This window comes from Somniosus microcephalus, chromosome 28 (genome assembly GCF_052327205.1).
Source record: "Somniosus microcephalus isolate GS21.2 chromosome 28, FLI_Smic_1.0, whole genome shotgun sequence".
In the NCBI taxonomy this organism is placed as follows: Eukaryota; Metazoa; Chordata; class Chondrichthyes; order Squaliformes; family Somniosidae; genus Somniosus; species Somniosus microcephalus.
In genome coordinates, this window is record NC_141014.1 from 13,853,119 (window position 1) to 13,867,729 (window position 14,611).

A 14,611-nucleotide genomic window follows, 5' to 3' on the forward strand; every position below is an offset into this window, starting at 1 on the left:
CACCACAGTAGCATTTTCTGTCATTTTCTCTCTCCCTCAAATGACTATTTATTGATACCGATACAGCAACTAGCATCGAGCCATTGGTTCTTTCCTACATTACAACAGTGACTGCACTTCAAAAAAAAAAGTCCTTCATTGGCTGTGAAGTGCTTTGGGGACATCCTTGAGGTGGTGAAAGGCGCTACAGAAATGCAAATCTGCCTAAATCCCTTTTGTGCCTTTTACCTCAAACTTTACTCTGCCTGTGCACAGTTGGGGGTCTAGATTGAATTAGCTACTGTGGTGTTCGGGCCACATGGGGGAGAACTGGGGAGAAATCAATTCATTAGCCGCCCAACAATGTGCATTTTAAATCCAAACTCAAAGCCTGCCCTGTGGCTCAGGCTCAAAATGAACCTTAAGTTTGCCGATTTCGGGCTGTTTAAGTGCAGCCCCAGTGGCCTAATGGATAAGGCACTGGCCTCCTAAGCCAGGGATTGTGGGTTCGAGTCCCATCTGGGGTGGGTTGACATTTTCGTTCCACAGAGAATTAATTCTTTTATTTTAAAAGCCAGAAATATTTATTTCGATTTTATTTTTAACCCCCCGTAATTTACTTCGAAATTTAAAAATCGTGGACCCAGCTTTTCAGCTGGAATTTAGAGAGAAATTTGTCTTTTGATCTTCTGACATTTATATTGTCAGATTCATTCAGTGATATAATGGTGATAAGGAGGCTTAAGTTGAAATAATGCAATATTTTGCTTTGTCTTTCTGCCTCCTGTAGGAAACGTGGTGCAATGACAATTATTATTTGTATTTTCGTTATTTTATATTTTATGACTCTGTGCTCAAAGTGAGTAAAGACAGGAAGACTAATTAAACTCCTTCAACAAAGGATGTTTATCTGTGGCTTTTGGTTACTGAAGCGTTTCTTGCCCGGGTGAGGTGCACATCTCAACCATGCAAAGTACAATTACTTTACTGGGATATTTGAAAATAACTGCAGTTCTGCTTTACATTGTTTGAGGGCAATAACTATTTTTGTGAGCATTTCCAGTCCTTCATTTGTGAAATGAGAGGGGAAAAAAAGAAAGACTTGCATTTCTATAGCGCCTTTCACGACATCTGGACATCCCAAAATGCTTTACAGCCAATGAAGTACTTTTTGAAGTGTAGTCACTGTTGTAATGTAGGAAACGCGGCAGCCAATTTGCGCACAGCAAGCTCCCACAAACAGCAATGTGATAATGAACAGATAATCTGTTTTAGTGATATTGGTTGAGGGGTAAATATTGGCCAGGACACCGGGGAGAACTCCCCTGCTCTTCTGTGAAATAGTGCCAGGGGATCTTTTACGTCCACCTGAGAGAGCAGACATATATATTATTCATAGACTATATATGTTATAAACTTTCTGTGTATATTATACATATATGCACAGTCTACATATTACGACAACACTCAATGGAACATATGCATCTCGTACGGAGGGATTTGAAAACAAACATGAGTATTTTAAAGTTGAGGCTTGCCGGACCGGGAGCCAGTGTAGGTCAGCGAGCACATGGGTGATGGGTGAACGGGGCTTGGTGCCAGTTAGGACACGGGGCAGCAGAGTTTTGGATGAGCTCAAGTTTCCGGAGGGTGGAAGATGGGCAGCCGGCCTGGAGACCGTTGGAATAGTTGAGTCTGGAGGTAACAAAGGCATGGATGAGGGTTTCAGGAGCAGATACGCTGAGCAGAGATGGGCGATGTTACAGAGGTGGAAGTAGATGGTCTTAATGATGGAAGGGATATGGGGTCAGAAGCTCATTTCTACACGCTCAAAATCAGGGTGGAACTAAAAGTAGCTTGCAGGAAGGAGTTACTGAACAGAGAATAGCAATCTGGGTCCTGGGCCAACATTTACCCCTCAAACAACATCACGAGAATAGATTATCTGGTCATCATCGCATTGCAGTTTGTGGGAGCTTGCTGTGCGCGCCAAATTGGCTGCTGCGTTTCCTACATTACACTTCAAAAATGGTCCAGGCAGCGGGTGGTCGAGGGGGTTGTCCGGCCCGACTGCCTGCCTCTCTTCCGCAGCCACGTTCGCACCTGGGTGGCCCTGGAGATGGAGCGTGCGGTGTCCACCTGCACGCTTGAGGCCTTCTGCGACTGCTGGGCACCGCGGGGACTGGAGTGCATCATCACCACTGGCAATGGAATTTTAATTTAAGTTGTTAAGTTTCTTTTAATGATTTAAGTTACAGTTTTATTGTTTCTGTGTGCACCAATAAGAGTACACTTCAAAAAAGTACTTAACTGGCTGTGAGGCCCTGTGGGATCCTGAGGTTGTGAAAGGTGTTATATAAATACAAGGTTAAGCAGCGCCTCGATTTCAAAATTCTCATCCTTGTTTTCAAATCCCTCCATGGCCTCACCCCTCCCTATCTCTGTAACCTCCTCCAACCCCACAACCCCCCCGAGATATCTGCGCTCCTCTAATTCTGCCCTCTTGAGCTTCCCTGATTATAATCGCTCCACCATTGGCGGCTGTGCCTTCTGTTGCCTGGGCCCTAAACTCTGGAATTCCCTCCCTAAACCTCTCCACCTCGCTACCTCTCTTTCCTCCTCTAAGTCGCTCCTTAAAACCTACCAAGTTTTTGGTCACCTGCCCTAATTTCTCCTTGTGTGGATCGGCGCCAAATTTTTTGTCTTAAAACACTCCTGTGCAGCGCCTTGGGTCATTTTACTATGTTAAACGTGCTATATAAATACAAGTAGTCATTGTTGCTGTTTCTTTATGTGGACAAATGTGAGAAGTCACACAACACCAGGTTATAGTCCAACAGCTTTATTTGAAATCACAAGCTTTCGGAGCGCTGCTCCTTCGCCACTTCACCTGACGAAGGAGCAGCGCTCCGAAAGCTTGTGATTTCAAATAAAGCTGTTGGACTATAACCTGGTGTTGTGTGACTTCTCACATTTGTCCACCCCAGTCCAACTCCGGCATCTCCACATCATTTCTTTATGTGCACTGCACTGTTTCATTTGGTTGTTAATGGGTGCAAAAGTGGCAGTGTTGGTTAAGTGTTGACTGGGAGAATTGTCCAGCATTTTTATTGGCAATGGGAACTTTTACATTCAACCTAAACATCGCTATTTAAAACCCATGTGTGTTTGTGTGGATTGAGTGTGTCGAGTGCCGATGGTGCTGTCCTGGGGATGCGGATCGATGCGCTCTGTGCTCGGTTGGCCCGGCCTGTCGGCTGCCTTTTTTTTCTCCCGGACCAAGATGGCGGCGGTTGGCGGGCGGGTAATGGCGGCTTCTTCTTCTTCACGGTACGACAGAGTGAGCGAGTGTTTCCGCGGCCCCCGAGTAAGCGTGTCCCCTCAGCCCAGCCCGAACACACCGGTAACCGGCCCGGGCTGACCGGGATCGGGCGGCCAAACCACCGGGGAGGCCTAGCGGATCCAGCCAGGCCTCGGCGTTTCCTGGATGCTGTGGCCGGGAGAAGCCGTCTGGTGGGCGGCCGCGGGAGTGGCGGGGGGGAAAGTTGGGCGCAGAGATTTAAGAGAAAGAGCGGGAAGGTAGTGCGAGGTGCTGATATAAGGCCAAATGGAACATCTTACATCAATTTGACTCACTTCCCATTCACTCACTTTGTAAAGTTAAATGTGGTTTTCTTTTAATTAAGCAGTAAATTAATTAACATTTTGCAGGTTTTTTTTTTAGAAGGAGCTCTCTCCATTTCTGATCTCTCACCAAATCAGATCATTTCTCCATCTGAAATAGGGAATTAATCCATGGGTGGGGAAAGAGACTGGAACTGACCATGGGGGGGAAATTGCTGTTATTGGAAGTTAAGACAGATTTTATCAATATTGGGGAAACTGTGACGTGACATTTGTGATGCAAAAGAGATATTACGTAGAAATAAATGACCGCCATTTGGCCCAACTGGTCGCTGCTGCTGTATTTCTCCACACGGGCCTCCTCTCACCCCTCTTCATCTCACTCTATCTGCATATCCTTCTATTCCCTTCTCCCTCGTGTTTATCTAGCTTCAGTCGCTGAAGGTAAGCATGCAGGTGCAGCAGGTGGTTAAGAAGACAAATGGTATGTTGGCCTTCGTAGCGAGAGGATTCGAGTACAGGAACAAGGATGTCTTGCTGCAGTTGTACAGGGCCTTGGTAAGACCACATCTTGAGTATTGTGTGCAGTTTTGGTCGCCTTATCTGAGGAAGGATGTTCTTGCCATGGAGGGAGTGCAGCGAAGATTCACCAGGCTGATACCTGGGATGGCAGGAATGACGTATGAGGAGAGATTGGGTCGATTGGGCTTGTACTCGCTGGAGTTTAGAAGAATGAGAGGGGATTTCATTGAAACTTATAACATTCTAACAGGACTAGACAGACTAGATGCAGGAAGGATGTTCCCGATGGTCGGGGAGTCCAGAACCAGGGGTCACAGTCTAAGGATAAGGGGTAGGCCATTTAGGACAGAGATGAGGAATTTCTTCACCCAGAGAGTGGTGAACCTGTGGAATTCTCTACCACAGAAGGCAGTTGAGGCCAATTGATTAAATATATTCAAGAAGGAGTTGGATATATTTCTTAAGGCTAAAGGGATATGGGGAGAAAGCAGGGACAGGGTACAGAATTTGGAAGATCAGCCATGATCTCATTGAATGGCGGAGCAGGCTCGAGGGGCCGAATGGCCTACTCCTGCTCCTATCTTCTATGTTTCTTCCCCTTAAATGCATCTATACTATTCGCCTCAACTACTCCTTGTGGTAGCGAGTTCCACATTTTAGCCACTCTGGGAAAGAAGCTTCTCCTGAATTCCCTGTTGGATTTATTAATGACTGTCTTATATTTATGGCCCCTAGTGTTGGACTCCCCGACAAGTGGAAACATCTTCTCCACATCTACCCTATCAAACCCGTTCATAATTTTAAAGACCTCTATCAGGTCACCCTCAGTCTTTTTTCTAGAGAAAAGAATATAAAAATTAGGACAAAAGGTCCCTGGAGCCTGCTCCGCCATTCAATAAGATCATGGCTGATCTTCGACCTCAACTCCACTTTCCCGCCCGATCCCCATATCCCTTGATTCCTCTAGAGTCAAAAAATCTATCGATCTCGGCCTTGAATATACTCAAAGACTCAGCATCCACAGCCCTCTGGGGTAGAGAATTCCAAAGATTAACAATCCTCTGAGTGAAGAAATTCCTCCTCATCTCAGTCATAAATGGCCAACCCCTTATCCTGAGACTATGCCCCCTAGTTCTAGACTCTCCAGCCAGGGGAAACAACCTCTCAGCATCTACCCTGTCAATCCCCCTCAGAATCTTGTATGTTTCAATGAGATCATCTCTCATTCATCTAAACTCCAGAGAGTATAAGCCCAGTCTAGTCAGTCTTTCCTAATAGGTGTAGCCTCTCAGTTCTGGTATCATCATTGTAAATCTCTTTTGCTACTTTTGCAGTGCCTTCCTGTCCTTTTTTTTCTCTTTTTTTAGATTGCAAATCATTGAAATATATGGAGTGGTTTTTGATTTTCAAAGTATTAATACAGGTTAAATTTAAGATTTCCACAATCTCAGTAAGTTTATCCAGCAAGAATCAATCTACTCTCAATCATCAGCAAAGTGATGGAAGGTGTTGTCAACAGTGCTATCAAGCGGCACTTACTCACCAATAACCTGCTCACTGATGCCCAGTATGGGTTCCGCCAGGACCACTCTGCTCCCGACCTCATTACAGCCTTGGTCCAAAGCTGGACAAAGGAGCTGAATTCCAGAGGTGAGAGTGACTGCCCTTGACATCAAGGCAGCATTTGACCGAGTCTGGCATCAAGGAGCCCTAGTAAAACTGAAGTCAATGGGAATCGGGGGAGAAATGCTCCACTGGCTGGAGTCATACCTAGCACAAAGGAAGATGGTTGTGGTGGTTGAAGGTCAATCATCACAGCCCCAGGACATCGCTGCAGGAGTTCCTCAGGGCAGTGTCCTAGGCCCAACCATCTTCAGCTGCTTCATCAATGACCTTCCCTCCAACATAAGGTCATAAATGGGGATGTTCGCTGATGACTGCACAGTGTTCAGCGCCATTCACAACTCCTCAGATAATGAAGTAGTCCATGCCCGCATGCAACAAGACCTGGACGACGTTCAGGCTTGGGCTGATAAGTGGCAGGTAACATTCGTGCCACAGAAGTGCCAGGCAATGACTATCTCCAACAAGCGAGAGTCTAACCACCTCCCCTTGACATTCAGTGGCATTGCCATCGCCGAATCCCCCACTATCAACATCCTGGGGGGGGTCACCATTAACCAGAAACTTAACTGGACCAGCCACATAAATACTGTGGCAACAAGAGCAGGTCAGAGGCTGGGTATTCTGCGGCGAGTGTCTCACCACCTGACTCCCCAAAGCCTTTCCACCATCTACAAGGCACAAGTAAGGAGTGTGATGGAATACTCTCCAGTTGCCTGGATGAGTGCCGCTCCAACAACACTCAAGAAGCTCGACACCATCCAGGACAAAGCAGCCTGCTTCATTGGCACCCCATCCACCACCTTAAACATTCACTCCCTCCACCACCGGTGTACCGTGGCTGCAGTGTGCACCATCTACAAGATGCACTGCAGCAACTCGCAAAGGCTTCTTCAGTAGCACCTCCCAAACCCGCAACCTCTTCCACCTAGAAGGACAAGGGCAGCAGGCGCATGGGAACACCACCACCTCCAAATTCCCCTCCAAGTCACACACCATCCTGACTTAGAAATATATCGCCGATCCTTCATCGTCGCTGGGTCAAAATCCTGGAACTCCCTCCCTAACAGCACTGTGGGAGTACCTTCACCACACGGACTGCAACGGTTCAAGAAGGCGGCTCACCACCACCTTCTCAAAGGCAACTAGGGATGGGCAATAAATGCTGGCCTTGCCAGCGATGCCCAGATCCCATAAACAAATTGAGAATTTTTTTTTAATCTGATCCTTGCAGACAAGAAAAATTGCTGGTTTGATCTGTGCTGAGTGAGCTCAGGTGGTGGTGGTCAGGGTGCTACAGTTGGTCTTAGTACTCCCAATCACTATTCAGTAATCCTTGCTGGCAATATGTGGACGTTTGATGATGCATCAATGTACAGCACAGAAACTAGCCAACTGGTCCATGTTGCTGTTTATGCTCCACACGTGCCTCCTCCCACCCCTCTTCATCTGCCCTATAGAAACATAGAAACACAGAAGCAGGAGTAGGCCATTCGGCCCCACGAGCCTGCTCCGCCATTTAATGATCATCCAAATTCAGTACTCTGTCCCTGCTTTCTCCCCATATCCCTTGATACCTTTAGCCTTAAGAAATATATCCAACTCCTTCTTGAATATATTTAATGAATTGGCCTCTACTGCCTTCTGTGGTAGAGAATTCCACAGGTTCACCACTCTCTGGGTGAAGAAATTCCTCCTCATCTCTGTCCTAAATGGCTTACCCCTTATCCTTAGACGGTGACCCCCTGGTTCTGGACTCCCCCGCCATCGGGAACATCCTGCATCTAGTCTGTCTAGTCCTGTTAGAATTTTATATGTTTCAATGAGATCCCCTCTCATTCTTTTAAACTCTAGCAAATATAAGCCTAATCGACCCAATCTCTCCTCATACGTCATTCCTGCCATCCCAGGTATCAGCCTGGTGAATCTTTGCTGCACTCCTTCCATGGCAAGAACATCCTTCCTCAGATAAGGTGACCAAAACTGCACACAATACTCAAGGTGCGGTCTCACCAAGGCCCTGTACAACTGCAGCAAGACATCCTTGTTCCTGTACTCGAATCCTCTCGCTATGAAGGCCAACATACCATTTGCCTTCTTAACCGCCTGCTGCACCTGCATGCTTACCTTAAGCGACTGGTGCACAAGGACACTCGGGTCTCATTGCACTTCCCCTTCTCCCAATCTATTGCCGTTCAGATAATAATCTGTCTTCCTGTTTTTGCCACCGAAGTGGATAACCTCGCATTTATCCACATTATACTCCATTTGCCATGCATCTGCCCAATCACCCAACCTGTCCAAATCATACTGGAGTTTCTCGGCATCCTCACAGCACACACGCCCACCCAGCTTTGTGTCGTCTGCAAACTTGGAGATACTGGCCTAGAAATTGGGTTGGGGCTCCAAAGTGGCGCAAAAGTCGCCTGAGCGCAGGATTTAGCGCAGCGTTCGAGGCTTTAGCGATCGTCAGATATTCAGTTTCATTGCCCCTCGAGGGAGACGGGGCGAGGCTCGAGGCGCTCTGCGTCCCTCTTAGGGCGCTGAAACTGAATATCGCAGCGCAACGTGCCGCGGCGCCACACACTGCGGCACGGCACGCTGCGGTACTGCAGGCCTTCCTCCCACTGTTAAGGGGGAGGGGCCTGCAACAGCGCGAGCCCCGATCGCGAGTGCCGGCAAATGAGCCCGGCACCAAGGAGAAGTGCCGGGCTCTCGGGGAACAGCCGGCAATGCCGCCGGGGGGGGCGGGTGGTTAGGAGGCCGGGGACGGAGGTGCTGGCAGGCGGCCGCCGAAAAAGGGGGCCGCCCCGCACCATCATCTTAACTTGCACTGCTGCCGGCACAGTAAGGCCCCGTGAACCGGGCGCGGGTAGCGAATGGTGCAACTGCGCCATTCGCTACCAAATATCGCGAACGGGGCGCTGTGCACACCGATGGCGTCATCGGTGGCGGCGCAGCGCAAATGGCTAACGCCACCATTAGCGCCCCTGCTGAATATCGCGGGAGGCGCAGCCAGTGGCGCTACAGCCACTGACTGCCTCTTTAGGCGCTAACAGGTGGCGCTACTCACCCAATTTCTCCCCCTTTACATCTAGTTCCCTCGTCTAGATCAGGGACCAGGTTCATCGGTGATGTTAGGGAACCTGCCAAATGTCAAGGTTTATGCAGGAATAACAATCACTTGTCCAAAGTACCAGAGGGGTCTTGCAAAACAATAAGAAGTCAAGGCCTTTTATAGGAGGGGAGAAAATTGCCCAGAGAATTTTTTTTTTTTATGAAAATGAGTTAAAATTAATCCTTACCCCAGATCAATACAGAATGGGGAAAAAACTGGGATTGGAGAATATATTGTCAGACTAATCTTTCCATTCTTTAAAAAAAATGACTGTTATAAATAATTATAATGGTCTATCCTGAACCAAATCATTATTTCGAGCTTAGCTCCAAGTCCATTAATGCTTTGCAATTGATTATTGCAATTAGGCCGCAAGATTGTTGCCTTCAAAAAGATATTGATGTACTTTTTGTTTTAATTCTTAGGGTGTGGGTGCCACTGGCAAGGCTGGCATCTATTACCCATCCCTAATACAAAAGCGAAATACTGCGGAGGCTGGAAATCTGAAATAAAAACAGAAAATGCTGGAAACACTCCGCAGGTCAGGCAGCATCTGTGGAGAGAGAAACAGAGTTCACGTTTCAGGTCGATGACCCTTCGTCAGAACTGGAAGAAGTTGGAGATGTAACAGATTTTAAGCAAGTGCAGGGGCAGGGAGAGGGGGGAGGGGAGGGAAGGACAAAAGGGAAGGTCTGTGATAGGGTGGAAGGCAGGAGAGATTAAGAGACAAAAGGTTTGATAGTACAAAGCAAAAGGAGATGGTAATGGGACAAGTAAAGAAACAAAAGTTCCCCAACCCCGCACAGCCCGCCTCTACCTCTTTCCCAAGATCCACAAACAGGACTGCCCTGGTAGACCCATCGTTTCAGCCTGTTCTTGCCCCACGGAACTGGTTTCTTCCTGTCTCGACTTTTTTTCTCCCCTTGTCCAGTCTCTTACCACCTACATCTGCGACTCTTCCGACGCCCTCCGCCACTTTAACAGTTTCCGGTTTCTTGGCCCCTACTGTCTCCTTTTCACTGGACATCCAATCCCTCTACACCTCCATCCCGCTGAGGGCACTCCGCTTCTTCCTTGAATAGAAGCCCAACCAGTCCCCATCCACCACCACCCTCCTCCGCCTGGCTGAACTTGTTCTCACATTGAACAACTTCTCCTTTGACTCTACTCGCTTCCTCCAAATTAAAGGTGTTGCTATGGGAACACGCACGGCTCCTAGCTATGCCTGCCTTTTCATTGGATATGTGGAACATTCTTTGTTCCAGTCCTACTCGGGTCCCCTCCCTCACCTCTTTTTCCGATACTTTGATGACTGTTTCCTGCTCTCGCCCTGAACTAGAAAATTTCATTCACTTTGCTTCCAATTCCCACCCATCCCTCACTTTCACATGGTCCTTCTCCGACTCTTTCCTTCCCTTCCTCGACTTCTCTGACTCCATCTCTGGGGATAGGCTATCGACAAACATCCACTACAAGCCCACTGACTCCCACAGCTATCTGGACTGCACTTCCTCCCACCCCGCTTCCTGTAAGGACTCTATTCCATTCTCCCAGTTTCTCCGTCACATCTGTTCTGCCGATGCCACCTTCCATACCAGTGCTTCTAATATGTCTTCCTTTTTCCTCAACCGAGGATTCCCCTCTACTGTGGTTGACACGGCCCTCGACCATGTCTGTTCCATTTCCGGCACTTCTGCTCCACCCCTTCCCCTCCCTCCCAGAACCACGATAGGGTTCCCCTTGTCCTCACCTTTCACCCCACCAGCCTCCACATTCAACGGATCATCCTCCGCCATTTCCACCACCTCCAGCGTGATCCCACCACCAAACACATCTTCCCCTTTCAGCATTCCGAAGGGACCGCTCCCTCCACGACTCTATCACCCCCAACAGCCCCTCCCCTTCCCACAGCACCTTCCCGTGCAAGCGCAGGAGATGCAACACATGCCCTTTTACCTCCTCCCTTCCCACTGTCCAGGGCCCCAAACACCCCTTCCAGGTGAAACAGCGATTTACTTGTACTTCTTGCAATCTAGTATACTGTATTCGCTGCTCACGATGCAGTCTCCTCTACATTGGGGAGACCAAACGCAGATTGGGCGACCGCTTTGCGGAACACCTCCGTTCAGTCCGTAAGCGTGACCCCGAGCTTCCGGTCGCCTGTCACTTTAATTCTCCGCTCCGCTCCACTCCCACTCAGACCTCACCGCCCTCGGCCTCTTGCACTGTTCCAATGGAGCTCAACGTAAGCTCAAGGAACAGCACCTCATCTTTCGATTAGGCACTTTACAGCCCTCTGGACTCAACATCGAGTTCAACAATTTCACACTATAACCTCGGCCCCTATTTTTTCACACGGCAGCTGTTGATGATTCTGCCATTCCCATTAACACCTCTTCCAGGCTCATCTTTTGTTTCTTTACTTGTCCCATTACCATCTTTTCGCCTTGCACCATCATCCCTTTTGTCATTTAATCTCTCCTGCCTTCCACCCTATCACAGACCTTCCCTTTTGTTCTTTCCTCCCCTCCCCCCTCTCCCTGCCGCTGCACTTGCTTATTATCTGTTACGTCTCTAACTTTTTCCGGTTCTGACGAAGGGTCATCGACCTGAAACGTTAACTCTGTTTCTCTCTCCACAGATGCTGCCTGACCTCCTGAGTATTTCCAGCATTCCCTGTTCTTATTGGCCATCCCTAGTTGCCCTGAGTAGGTGGTAATGGGCTACCTTCTTGAACTGCTGTTATTCTTTGTAGCAGTTTGATACAATGGAGTGGCTTGCAAGGCCCCTTTACAGGGCAGTTAAGAGTCAACTACAGGAAACTTTTGATTTACCGGCACCTAAATAACCGGAAATCTCGGTTAATCGGCAAAATTCAGGAGTAGGTTTTACTTCATATTGTATTTGCCTTCCTCCATGTGTTGCTGTGCAAGGGTGTGGCTGCAGCTGTTGCTAAGCTACAGAGACGCTTGGAACTTGTGGCCATTGTTCTACAGTACAGGGTTTGTTGCTTTATACGGAGCTCTCAGCTCCGTATCTTTTACTATAGCGTTCGGTTATCCGGAATTTTTGATGAACCGGCACCACGTCGGTCCCGTCCGTGCCGGATAAAAGAAAGTTTCCTGTACGTTGGTGTGGGACTGGAGTCACATATAAGCCAGATTGGTTAAAAACAGCAGGTTTCCTTCCCTAAAGGACATTAGTGAATCAGTTGGTTTTTTAATGACAATCTGAAGTCACTTTTTTAGCTTATAGTTATGTATTATAAAATATTGAAAAAGTACTGTTTGTGCTTTTAACTTGAAATTACCCAAATAGCTACAAGAGGGACATGGAGGGAACATCTGGAATTTTAATGGAAGACTTACAAATAAGGGAAAGGACTTGCATTTCTATAGCACCGTATCACATCCCAGGACACCCCAAAGAGCTTTACAAACATTGGATTGCTTTCGAAGTGTAGTGACCGGTTTTGTAGGCAAATGTGAAGCTAACTTCCAGACAGCAAGGTCCCACAAACAGCCGTGAGATAAACCCTAGAATAGTGCAGCACAGAAGGCCATTCGACCCATCGAGTCTGTGCCGGCTCTTTCGAAGAGCGACCCAGTTAATCCCGCTCTTTCCCCCCCCCCCCCCCCCCCCCCCCCGTATCCCTGCAATTTCTTCTCCGCTAAGTATTTATCCAATTCCCTTTTTGAAGGCTACTATTGAACCTGTATCTGCCACCCTATTGAGCAGTGCATTCCAAATCCTAACCACTCGTCGCGTTAAAAACGTGTTTCCTCCTGTCGCCTCTGGTTCTTTTGTCAATCACCTTCAACCTGGGCCCTCTGGTCATCGACCCTTCAGCCATTGGGAACAGTTTCTCCTTATTCACTCTATCCAAATGATGAGCCAACCAGGTTTTAGGGAGGAATATTGGCCAGGGCACCGGCAGAGCTGCCTGCTCCTCCTCAGTAGTGCCATGGGTTCTTTTATGTTCAGCTGTGCAGAGAGACAGGTTTCCCCATCTCATCTAAAGGTTGGCAAGTGTGTTAATATGGAGTAGTAGTATCACAGTGGGAAAAATTGGGGGGGGTGAGAATATAAAGAATTGCAGTACGATTTGGACAGGTTGGGTGATTGGGCAGAAACATGGCAAATGCACTATAATGTGGATAAATGTGAGGTTATCCACTTTGGTGGCAAAAACAGGAAGGCAGATTATTATTTGAATGGCAATAGATTGGGAGAAGGGGAAGTGCAAAGAGACCTGGGTGTCCTTGTGCACCAGTCGCTGAAGGTAAGCATGCAGGTGCAGCAGGCGGTTAAGAAGGCAAATGGTAGGTTGGCCTTCGTAGCAAGAGGGTTCGAATACAAGAACAAGGATGTCTTGCTGCAGTTGTACAGGGCCTTGGTGAGACCGCACCTTGAGTATTGTGTGCAGTTTTGGTCACCTTACCTGAGGAAGGATGTTCTTGCCATGGAAGGAGTGCAGCGAAGATTCACCAGGCTGATACCTGGGATGGCAGGAATGACGTACGAGGAGAGATTGTGTCAATTGGGCTTATACTCACTGGAGTTTAGAAGATTGAGAGGGGATCTCATCGAAACCTATAAAATTCTGTCAGGTCTGGACAGACTAGATGCAGAAAGGATGTTTCTGATGGCCGGGAAGTCCAGAACCAGGGGTCATAGTCTAAGGATAAGGGGTAAGTCATTTAGGACTGAAATGAGGAGGAATTTCTTCACCCAGAGAGTGGTGAACCTGTGGAATTCTCTGCCACAGAGGGCAGTGGAGGCCAGTTCATTAAATATATTCAAGAAGGAGTTGGATATATTTCTTAAGGCTAAAGGGATCAAGGGATATGGGGAGAAGGCAGGGACAGGGTACTGAATTTGGATGATTAGCCATGATCTCATTGAATGGCGGAGCAGGCTCGAGGGGCCGAATGGCCTACTCCTGCGCCTGTCTTCTGTGTTTCTATGTTACAGTATTTTAAGATAAATTTATAACCATACCAATTTATGCACAATCTCGGTGTTTGAGTCATGACATTGTGAACATTCTAAAAAGGACATGGGGGAAAAACCCAGCTGGCCCATTGACCCTCTCCCTTGCCAGCACGATGTAACTCACACAAGCCATCACAGCCATTCTCCTCTTTCTCCCACCCCATTCACACAGTCATATAATCCCCTGGGAGAGGCAGCAAAACTCTAGGCCAATTTAGGGAAACCTCTTGAGAAGTTCCTCTCTGACCCCCCCCCCACCCCAAAGATGTTCCAGCAAGCTGCAGGAGACCCCACTGACGCGAACCCTGAACTAATCGCCTAGTAGCTGTGTGTATAGATGTTGGCCACTCATCGGCACATTGCAATGCTCGAGGTGAATCTGCGCTCACTGCAACTTATTCCAAAGGTCGATGGCTCTTTGTGAAAAGTACCCTGTTGGGGTCCATTTTAGATGCAGTCCACACTTATTTTAGGGAGAGTTTTCCACTTCTCTGTGTGTGAAAAAGCGCTTTCGTAACTTGTGTCCCTTGATCCTCCCTAACCAGTCTACAGTAACAACTAGCATTTATACAGCGTAGTAAAACCTCCCACGTCGCTTCACAGGAGCGATTATCAAACAAAATGTGACGCCGAGCCACATAAGGAGACATTAGGACAGGTGACGTAGAGATCCGAACTTTATTGATTCAACGTGTGGAAAAAATGGGATTTTATTGGTGGCAACGATTCCTAATTTCAATCCCCGTTGTA

General features: G+C 47.9%; 1 protein-coding gene and 1 non-coding gene across 5 annotated transcripts in view; both read left to right on the forward strand.

Annotated features, from left to right (window-relative positions):
• The first annotated feature begins 433 nt into the window (after positions 1–433).
• trnar-ccu (transfer RNA arginine (anticodon CCU)) lies at positions 434–506 on the forward strand. The gene has a single exon. It is a non-coding gene; the product is annotated as a tRNA-Arg (tRNA).
• A 2,700-nt stretch (positions 507–3,206) lies between these two features.
• Positions 3,207–14,611, forward strand: part of hmgxb4a (HMG box domain containing 4a) — a 58,940-nt gene continuing 47,535 nt past the window's right edge. For all 4 annotated transcript variants that reach the window (XR_015073928.1, XR_015073929.1, XM_085969478.1 and 1 more), the window contains exon 1: positions 3,207–3,309. The gene's annotated coding sequence lies outside the window, so the exon portion shown is untranslated. The remainder of the gene's footprint in view (positions 3,310–14,611) is intronic.